The sequence below is a fragment of the Aphelocoma coerulescens genome, unplaced genomic scaffold (assembly GCF_041296385.1).
Source record: "Aphelocoma coerulescens isolate FSJ_1873_10779 unplaced genomic scaffold, UR_Acoe_1.0 HiC_scaffold_60, whole genome shotgun sequence".
Taxonomy (NCBI): Eukaryota; Metazoa; Chordata; class Aves; order Passeriformes; family Corvidae; genus Aphelocoma; species Aphelocoma coerulescens.
In genome coordinates this window covers 842501-852861 of record NW_027183949.1, presented here as the reverse complement: position 1 = coordinate 852861, position 10361 = coordinate 842501, and the positions used below count along the sequence as shown (strand labels likewise).

Genomic DNA, 10361 nt, shown 5'->3' with positions numbered 1-10361 from the left:
CAGTCCTCCCCCACTATTCCCCACCGTGTTCCCAAATCCCTCCCAGTTTGTCCCAGTCCCCCCCCCAGTGCCTCCTACCACATCCCAGTGTCAGTCAGTCAGTGTCCCCCCTCCCCAGTGCCCGTTTAAGCCTTGCAGTGTCCCCCAGTACGTCCCAGCATCCCCCAGTGCCTCCCAGTCCTTCCCAGTGTCCCCCCAGTGTTCTCCCCAACATTTCCAGTGTCTTCCAGTATGTCCCACTAACCCCCAGTGCCTCCCAATGCATCCTAGGCACACTCAGTGCCCCCCCAGTGTCCCCCCTGCCTTCCCAGTGTCCCCCAGCACATTCCAGCCCCCCCCCCAAAGTCCCCCCCCCCCCCAGTCCATCCCAGTCCATTCCAGTCCCCCCCGGCTGTGGTCTGGGCAGAGACGGAACTGCCTGGGGCCCTGGGAGGTGCCACCTGGGGGTGTCCCATGTCATCCCCCACCCCGCCAGCCTGTCCCCTCCCTGGGGATAAAGTGGCTGCAGTCACAGCACTGGGACAGACTGGGACCATGGGAGTGTGGTGAGTAGGGACACTGGTGGGCACGGGGGACATGGGGACACTGCGGACATGGGGGCACATGTGGGACATGGGAGACACCAGGGAATATGGGGGACCAGTGAAGGCACGTGGCACATAAGGGAATGTGGGGGACATGGGGATAGGCCCTAGAAAGAGCCTTAATGCCAACCCCTGCATTGGGACTCTCAAACTTAATGAAACCATTGGAGATATTTGTGCACGAAGGGTGCCCCTGGCACTAGGGGTATTGGCACAGCGTTTGGGGTCATGGAAGCAGCCTGTGAGGTACTTTTCCAAACAACTGGACAATGAGAGTACAGGATGACCTGGATTCTTGAGACCTGTGGTAGCTGCAGAGCTTTTAATGTAGAAAGCACAAAAGCTGATATTGTGACAAAAGATTCTAATACATGTACCCTGCATGGGAACAGCTGGTTTGGAGCAAAAAGGAGGACACTGAATATCAGCAGCAGGATGCTGAAATACCCGGTTGCCCTACTGGAGCAGGACAAGGCTGAGCTTAAGGTAGCCACTGCTTTAAACCCGGCCATATTTCTCCAGGCTTCAGAAGAAGCCCAGAGACGTTTGTGCCATGACCACCAGGTAACCACTGAAAAAGGGTGTTCTGACAGATGGGATCTCGAGAGCAATCCCATCCAGGAGCCAGCACTAGACCTGCACCCTGGTGGGAGCAGCGTGGTACGGATGGAAAACGGGCAGCTGGGTGTGCAGTGGGAACCTCAACCCACGTCATAGAAGCCCAGGCTTTAGCTTTGAACACATCAGCACAAAAAGCAGGATGAATGACCTTTCCTAGAAATCACTGAAGGAAAAAGGGTGAACATATGGACTGATTTGAACTATGGGTTTGGAATAATAGACGCCCAGGGAGCCACATGGAAGGAAAGGGCACAGAGGTCTCCAGTGAGTACAAAAAGAAATCAGTCACCTACTGCAGAGTGTGCCAAAGCCAAAAGAAGTGGCCCTGATGCCCTTGTAAAGCCCATGGGTTTGGAGACTCCCCAGTTAATCCAGGGAATCCATTGGCTGACCAAACAGCTCAAGAGGGTGCTGAAAAAGGTATCCTTGTGCTAGTGTCCTAGAACAAAAACCAAATTCTAGTAATCAGGACAGGCAATTAGCCCCATCATTAGGAAAATCCCAGCAGGTGACTGATAAACTCATGTGGACAGGTAATTGTACCTCCAAAATTAATGTATAAGATAACGGAACTAAAACATCAGGTAACACATTAGGAAATCGAGAATATGGTGATGTCTTGGTTTGAAAGACAGGTGTCTGCTAAGGAAGGCAGAAGCCTCCCTTGGAATGGCAGATGCAACCCCCTTCCCTCTGAGTTATTATAATTTTGAAATCACGGGGCTTCCAGGCAAAGATGTGAAAAATAGGAATAACAGTTCTTTACTATTATATATCTATATGTGTTTAACCAGTCAAACAAACAGCAATAACTGTGGCAGTAACAGCAAACAATCACAAACCCAGTCCCAGCCTTCTCGGCTGTCAGGCCCTTTCCCCTCGGGTGCAGTTCCGCTCGCAGCCGGCAGGGGCGCTGGCGGCTCCCGGTGAGCAGGGCAGGTGCGATGGTTCCCCCACGGCTGCAGGGGGCGCTCCGGAGCGAGCTCGGGGAGCACGCGGCAATGGCGGCCTGGGATCCCGGGAAGGGATGGAACAAAGGCTTCACAAACCACTGGGCAGCCGATCCCAGTGTCCAGCCGGACCCTCGGGAACAGCAGGCTGGAACGGCAGGCTGGAGTGGCAGGGATGAGCACAAATCCTGGATGGCAGACGAGGTGTATCCAAACGGAGAACCCCCCGGAGGTCCAGGCAGGCAGGGCGAACACGGCTACAACGCAGCGAAGGCTCGAAGCAGTGGCGGGGCAGGGCGGCCACGGCCCGCCTCCGAGCGGGGCAGGGAAGGCGGGCTTGGGATCCCGGTGTTTCTCCAGCAGAAAGAAAAGCGGCAGTAGAAAAAAAACCAGCTTCCTCTCTCTCTAGATGCTGAGACCCAACTGACCACACATCCAAATGAAACAAAAAGAGCAGCCAGGCCTTTTGTTCTTCTTAAGCACCTGGCCATTTGTTTCCCTAGCAACAGTATGGGGGAAAATTCCTTTAACAGAAAAAAAACCTAGGAGAACTCTTAAAACTCCAACTGGTGATTAGTTTACAAAGGCAGATAGTAAGCACAAAAATGACAGAAACTAATAAATCAATTGTTGAAAAATAGGTGATTTGTTTTGCAAAATAATCCCATGGAAAGAAGAAGGCTTGCACGACTTTAGGAGGAGCTATCTCCTCGTGTGTCTGGACGAATAAAGAATGCTGCTTCTTAATGCTACATTGGTGTTAAGGAGCTTTTTTATTTTACTGTGTTTTTGGTAACACTAGTGTCCCCTGTTTATGGTGTCCCTCTATCCCAGTGTCCCCTGTTCCCTGTGTCCCTCCTTCCTGGTGCCCTTCATTTCCAGTGTCCCTCATTCCCTCTGTTACCCCACTCCCCCTGCCCGCCATTCCTGCTGTCCCGTTCCCACTGTCCCTCACTCACACTGTCTCCTGTTCTCAGTGTCCCCAATTACCAATGTACCCCCTTCCCAATCTCCCCCATTCCCGGTGTCCCTCACTGCTGTTGTCCCCCATTCCCATTGTACCCCATTCCTGGTGTCCCGAATTCCTTCTCTCCCTGTTCCTAGAGTCCCACATCCCACCCTTCCCTGCCTGGATCCCATGGGATTCCTCAAAGCAGGTCTCCTCTCTAAGCTCTCCTCACCTCCAGGTCCGTGACCTCAGCCTTCGCTCTTCATGTCCTCAGGAGCCTCTGCTCCAGCAGCAGCTGGGCACAGCCACCTCAGAAGCACCTCAGGGACACCTCAGGCTCTCCCCAGGAGCTCTCACCTCAGGGACATCTCATTGTCTTGGCCACCCTACGGTCATGGCCATGTCGTGGTCTTCTCATGGTCATCTCTTGGTCATGACCATCTCTTGCCAACAGTTATCTCAACATCTCATGGTCGCATCAGCCGATTGTCAACTCTGTTGATTTTCCCCAGTGAGACATCATGACACAAGCCCTCGGCTGGTCCCTGATGCTGATGGAACAGGTTCCATGGGTTGGTGCTGTGTTTCCAGCAGCTGCACGTCGGCCGGAGTAGGTCTGTGAGATGCAGCATCGATACTTTGAAGTATCCCGAGCCCTGTCCCTAAGCTCAGGAAGACAGGTAGGAACAGGTTGCCCGGAGAGGTTGTGGCTGCCCCATCCCTGGAGCCAGTCCAGGCCAGTGGGACGGGGTTTGGAGCTTCCCCAGGCTCCCACCCGCACTCGGCCCCCGCCGCAGCTGCCCCCACCGGGAAAGCGCGGGGGGCCCCGGCCTGAGTGCCCCCCACCTCGCCTCTCCCCAAAATCCGCTCCCAGGGAGCGCTGGGCGCTGCAGGTCTGCCTGGCAACTGGTGAGTCATCGGCAGAACTGACTGATTGGCTGGGGCCTGCTGGGGGTGCCGTACCCCGGGTACGGGGGTCCTGGGTGGGAGCCGCGGACTGGTGGGTCTGGGGGCACGGGGGCGTGGAGCTGCTCAGACCCATCAAAGTTCAGGGAACAGATGATATGCAGAAGAGACTCCACTACTAGAATAAGTAGTAAAGTAGGTATGTTTATTCCAGTGCTGGGACGCAAGGGGGATAGTTCCTCCAAAGCCATGCGTGCCGACAGCTGCATTCAGCTCGGTATTTATCGGGTTACAAACTCCATATTCATTAATTTTCCCAATACGCCTATGCATATTCATCACCTAGCCCCGCCCAGCCTCGCCTCATATTACAATGACCCCAAAAGCCATTTACATCCATGTTGTGCTTGCGCAATGTTGTCTGGTGGTCGTGGGCAGGGGTCTCTGGAATGAAATAAGAGTCTTCCTCAGATGAAGTAAAGGGTCTTCCTCATTCTGAACTTTACACCTTGCTTCCCTGTGCATGCTCTTTATGTCCCTGGCCCAAATCCAAACTTCAAGGCTGGTTTAAGTTAGTTTTAGGTTCAAAAACACAATCTTTGGTCAAGATTCTTTCCCTTTATCAATAGTCTTATATCTTCTCATCCTGCTTTGGTAGGCACAATAAGTGTTGAGCAAGCTGTATGCGTTGCTTTTAACAAACAACTTCTTAGCAAACCATTTAACCTCTGCTTCCCCATCCCCCTGCTTCAGTCCCTCCTTTTCTAAAGAGTTAGTAAATTCTTTAACTAATACATAAATTCTTTTTCTAATAATCTTTTACGGTAAGCATCCCTTAATGCTCTTCCATGAGCATTTGACAAGGCAGCTAAAACTGATCACTTCTTTAGCGCTCTGTAGTTCCAAACAAGCAACATAATAGACAGCACAAGGCAGGCACTCACCAAAATTAATGAAACAATTATGGGGTGACATAACTTATTTAGGATACCAATTGTGGTAGGTGACCACCCAAAAAGCGCATCTACCAGTTATGACTTGCATCTTGTTTTACTCTTTGCAAGATTCTGCTGATTTCTTGTGTGTCATGATGGATGATGATTAAGATCTTTTTCCCGTTCTTTCAGATTTCTTCTAGAATCTCAATTAGGTCCTGATGTTTCACTAATTGCTTTACTAATGTTAGGTCCATCCCAATAGGTGTGGGTAGCAATTTATGGTATATGGTGTAGTTAGACCTTATCAATTGATGAGACACAACCGGTGCTAAATATGAAAAGTCACACCCAACAATCTTGGTAAAATTACAAATACAAAAATTAGAGTGATTCCTGGCAGCTACATTTATATTATTGTCATCTATTATCATAGAAATGCAGATAGTTCTTAAGCACACACAGCCTTGACCAACATATACAAGTACAGTTTTCGGTGAAGTGTCTGGGTGGATCTCAAAGTGACACATGCCTTGTTCTGTATCAAGACCTATGTCTCTGGCATTAAGTGTATTACTTTCACAGATAAATCCTTGTTGTTCCCGTGTGATGCAAGATTCTAGATTCACCGTTTGCCATTTTTCTCCAACCACCCGAGCCCATACTCTGTGTTCGGAGGGGGAAAAAAACCCTGTTCCTTCATAGTTTAGTCCCAATGCAACAATAGGATGAATTACATAAACTGTGGCATTCCGTATCGTAAGGACAAAGGCAGTAGCTATGTTAGTCATTGGGTCATAGGTGAAATTTACCAAGGTCCACCAGGATTGGAGCTTTTTTCCTAACTTAGTAGCATTGTTCCAAACAGCTCCTTGGATTTCGATAGGGAAAACACCTTCATTTCCTTCTCTTTTAATTAAGGAAGCTGTGGACTACATCCATAATTGAGCTTGTATGCAGCTAAGGGCTAATGAGACATTGTCCTGAGCTGTGCCAAGTGTGTTTAATATCAGTTCGTGGTCCAGGTTGCTGATTTTCGCGAGGTCTGGGAGTATTTTTGAGACTTGCCACTGGCTGTTTCCTAATGCTAATAGGGAAGATTGTAGAGGTTGTTTTAATTTGGTCAGGTCACTGGTCAGTGTGGCCAATTTATTCATCAGTATCTCTGAATCAATCCCATTTATAACTCCCAGTCCTGTTCCCAGCATGCCACTCAGGTCTCTCTGCATTCTGCCCTTGAGGGGGGTTTGCTTCTGCAGCCAGGCTGTCCACCCTTCAAGGGATGTTTGAATTAAAGGGGAGCAGGCTGGTTGGATTTCAGAAATGTTAATTTGCATTAGTAGTTCTACACGCTTAAGAGACCATTCTGGATTAAACAGCAGTAATTGTTGGCCTGTGTTCCTTACTACATAAGGGCCAATCTCATAAACCTTTGGCTCAGATTTAAGTGGTGTGACCTGGGTTTGGATCTGATTGCCAGAGTAGGTCGTAGTAGGTCTAGCCATGGCATTTATCTGGAATTTGAATGAGAGTCCGTTACTGTCCTGGGCCCAAAGACAAACTACTTCAATGGCCTATACTAAAGTAAAATTACACCAACAATCTGCTTCACTTGAATGACTACAGATTTCATAATGTTTGTCTGTAGGAGTAGTTGAGACACTAATTTGGGTTGCTTTTTTATGAGTAGTTCCGTTAATCATTTGGCATCCTATTTTGATTTTTTCTCCTACAGTTCCCTGAAGCTGCCAAGTTTTTTGTTTTTCCCATTCTTGCTTTGTATACACTTGGTTTCTGTGTATGACCACAGTCAGCAGGTTTAAATCCTTTAAATCAGAATATTTCCCCATGAGTCCAGTGAACCGCATAAAGGCTTGGGACCATATGTCTTCTCTCCTATGAATAACTTCCCAACCGGAGGCTACAATTATGACTGTGAAAAAACCAGTTTTCTGGGTCATACTTGTGTGCCACCATAACATTTTCATGTTCGGGTAAACTTCAATTTCAGTTAATCATCACCAGGGGCCACTTTCCAAGGGGTCTCTGGAGCCTTCTTTACCTGAGTATGGTGAATCCAGGTGATGCCTTAGGTTTAAACATTTATATTTTTCAAATTCTGTACTGCTTGGTGTGTGACTCTGAAGTTTCTTGTAGCCTGTTAATTTCTGCTCTCTCATGCTAGGTAGACATAACAAAGCCTCTCTGGCCCTGCTTTCCAAGGACACCAAGACTGTCCTAGGCCAAAAGTATAAACCAAAGAGCCACTAAGGGGGGTTAAGCTGTGGGGAAAACTGAGCTTTAATTGGAGAATTAACCCTGCTATGCAAATGAACCAAACCTATAAAAGAGTGAAGAACTTGTGACCCGGGGTCCATCTTGGGGTCCATTTTGAGAATGGCTTGAGGTCCCAGGGTGTACCTTTGAAGGCCTTTCAAATACATACCTCTTTTAATCCTTTAAGCCTGTCTAGTCTCTGTTTCTAGGAGGCCTCTTAAGGCATCACAGCCACTCTGTTCTCTGATCTTAATCACTGTGTAAGTGGTGAGAAGTACCTGGAATGGTCCTTCCCACTGTGGTTCCAGAGTTCTTTCTGTAAGAGACTTAGCATACACATAATCTCCAGGCTGAATGCCATGTACAGGACCATCCAAGCCTCGACTTCGAGTTCCAGCCACATTTTCCAATTTCTCTAAGCTGTTAATCTAAAGCAATCATGTAGGTGCTTAATGTCTCCTCCCCTGTTTGGGTAGATATGCCTTTCTGTACCCCATATGGTCTCCCATAAAGTATTTCGAAGGGGCTTAGCTTTTCTTTAATTCTGGGCTTGGTCCGAATTCGTAACAATGCAAGTGGAAGAGATTGGGGCCAGGCTAGGTTAGCTTCTTGCCCTAATCTCACAATTTGCTGTTTAATCAAATGATTCATTTTCTCTACTTGACCACTTCAACTGGGGATGGTATGGAGTGTGGAGTTCCCAGTTTATGCCTAAATGTCGGCTAGTTTGTTGTACCACCCTTGAAATAAAATGTGGTCCCCTATCTGAGGACATTGTGGCTGGAACTCTGAAGCGTGGTATTATTTCTTGTAGTAACACCTTGGTTACTTCTTGAGCCTTAGCGGTCCTAGTAGGAAAAGCTTCTGGCCATCCTGAAAAAGTATCTGTCAGCACCAGTAAATATTGACACCCCCCTTTTCTTGGAAGTTCTGTGAAATCAATTTGCCACTGCTGTCCCGGCCCATGGCCCCTTCCAATTTGACCCATTTTTGGTTTGGGGGTATTTTTGGGATTAGTCTGGAGGCAAAGGTTGCACTGTCAAGTTACATGCACAACGGTTTCGTATAAATCTCTAGTGATAATTTTCCCAATTAAGTAGTTATATAAGGCATTTCTTCCTCAGTGTGTTTTCTGGTGCTCTTCTTTAACTAGTGACCATAGTAAATGAGAGGGAATAACCAGTTTTCCTTCTGCAGTGATAGCCCATCCCTCTTGGTTAAATGTTCCCCTTTCATCTTTAATCAATTTCTTGTCTTTTTATTATATGTTGGCTTACCCTCTAGGGAAAGTTGTCTATCTGGGATCAAGGCTCCAGTTGTTGTTACCTCACCTTTTGCTGCTTCTTTTGCCTCTCTGTCCGCCAGTTCATTCCCTTCTTCCAATTCCGAGCTCACCTTTTGATGTGCCCTTATGTGCATGATTGCTACCTTCTCAGGTAGCTGGACTGCTTCCAACAGCCGCATTATTTCTCGTGCATGTTTGATGTTCTTTCCATGCGAATTTAACAGTCCTCTTTCTTTCCAAATGGCCCCGTGTGCATGCACAGCTCCAAATGCATACCTTGAGTCTGTATAGATGTTTATTTTCTTTCCTTTTGCCATCTCTAAGGCACGGGTTAGGGCGATTATTTCAGCCTTCTGCGCAGAGGTGTTTGTTGGCAGAGGTCCGGATTCTATCACCTCCCGGCAGGTGGTAACTGCATACCCAGCATGTCGCTTTCCACTGATGATGTAGCTGCTCCCATCAGTAAACCAGGTCTCTGCGTTGTCTAAAGGGGTATCCTTCAGATCCGGGCGGCTGGAGTAGGTAGCTTCGATAGTCTCCAGGCAATCATGGCGTACTGCTTCCCCTTGATTTCCACTGAGAAAGGAAGCTGGGTTGACAATGTTAGTTACCACTATTTCTACATCATCTTGTTCTACCATGATGGCTTGATATTTCAGGAACCTTTGTGGGGAGTGCCAGTGCCCACCTTTCACTTCCAGCACCATGGACACCGTGTGGGATACCAGCACAGTCATTTTCTGACCCAAGGTGAATTTGCGTGCTTCCTGGATGTTTAGCACGACTGCTGCAACGGCTCTGAGGCACCCAGGCCATCCTTTGGCTGCTGCATCTATCTGCTTAGAGAAATAAGCAACTGCCCGTCGGTATGGGCCCAGGTCCTGTGCTAGTATTCCCAGGGCGATCCCTTGCTTCTCATGGGAAAATAGAAAGAATGGCTTACTCACGTCTGGGAGTCCTAGAGCTGGAGCTGACGTGAGGGCATTCTTTAGCTGGCTGAAGGCCCGCGTGGCCTCCTTTGTCCACTGGAGATCTCTGCTTTCCTTTGTAATGAGCTCATATAATGGTTTCACGAGCAGCCCGTAATTGTAAATCCACAGTCTGCACCACCCCATCATCCCCAGAAAAGTCCGTAACTCTTTCGCTGTCTGGGGTTTTGGGGTTTGGCATATCGCTTCTTTGCGATCTTGCCCCAAAGTTCGTTGCCCAGCACTGACTTCATAGCCCAGATAGATCACTTTCTGTTTCACCACCTGAGCCTTTTTCTTGGATACCCTGTACCCTTGGAGTCCCAGGAAGTTTAAGAGGCTTACCGTCCAGGCTGTGCAAGCTTCCTCTGTTTGGGTAGCTATTAGGAGATCATCCACGTACTGCAATAGCTTCCCTTCTCCTGGTGGGGCTTCCCAGGACTCTATGTCTTTGCAAGTTGTTCTCCAAACAAGGTGGGGATTTACCCTGAGGCAACACCGTCCATGTGAGCTGGGTTTTGCGCCCACTCTTAGGGCTTTCCCATTCGAATGCAAAAATTTTCTGGCTGGCTTCATGGAGAGGGAGGCAAAATAAGGCATCCTTTAGATCTAAAACAGTAAACCAAGTTAGCTCTGGTGTTAGGCATGTTAACAGAGTGTAAGGATTCACTACCACAGGATAGAGATCCTCAGTTATCTTGCTAACAGCCCGTAAATCCTGTACCACCTGGTAAGATCCATCAGGTTTATGGACAGGCAAGATAGGAGTGTTAAAATCAATCACTCTTTTAACAGTCCTAACTGTAAAAATTTTTCAATTATTGGGCTAATTCCTTTACTGTCTTCCTTTTTGAGGGGGTACTGTTTAATTTTAACTGGTTGTTTT

The 10361-nt window shown here is 48.1% G+C and overlaps 1 protein-coding gene across 1 annotated transcript in view; it reads right to left on the bottom strand.

Annotated features, from left to right (window-relative positions):
* The window catches only part of LOC138102090 (olfactory receptor 14I1-like), an 89384-nt gene that overhangs the window by 69649 nt on the left and 9374 nt on the right, over positions 1–10361 (bottom strand). The gene's annotated exons all lie outside the window — the stretch shown is intronic.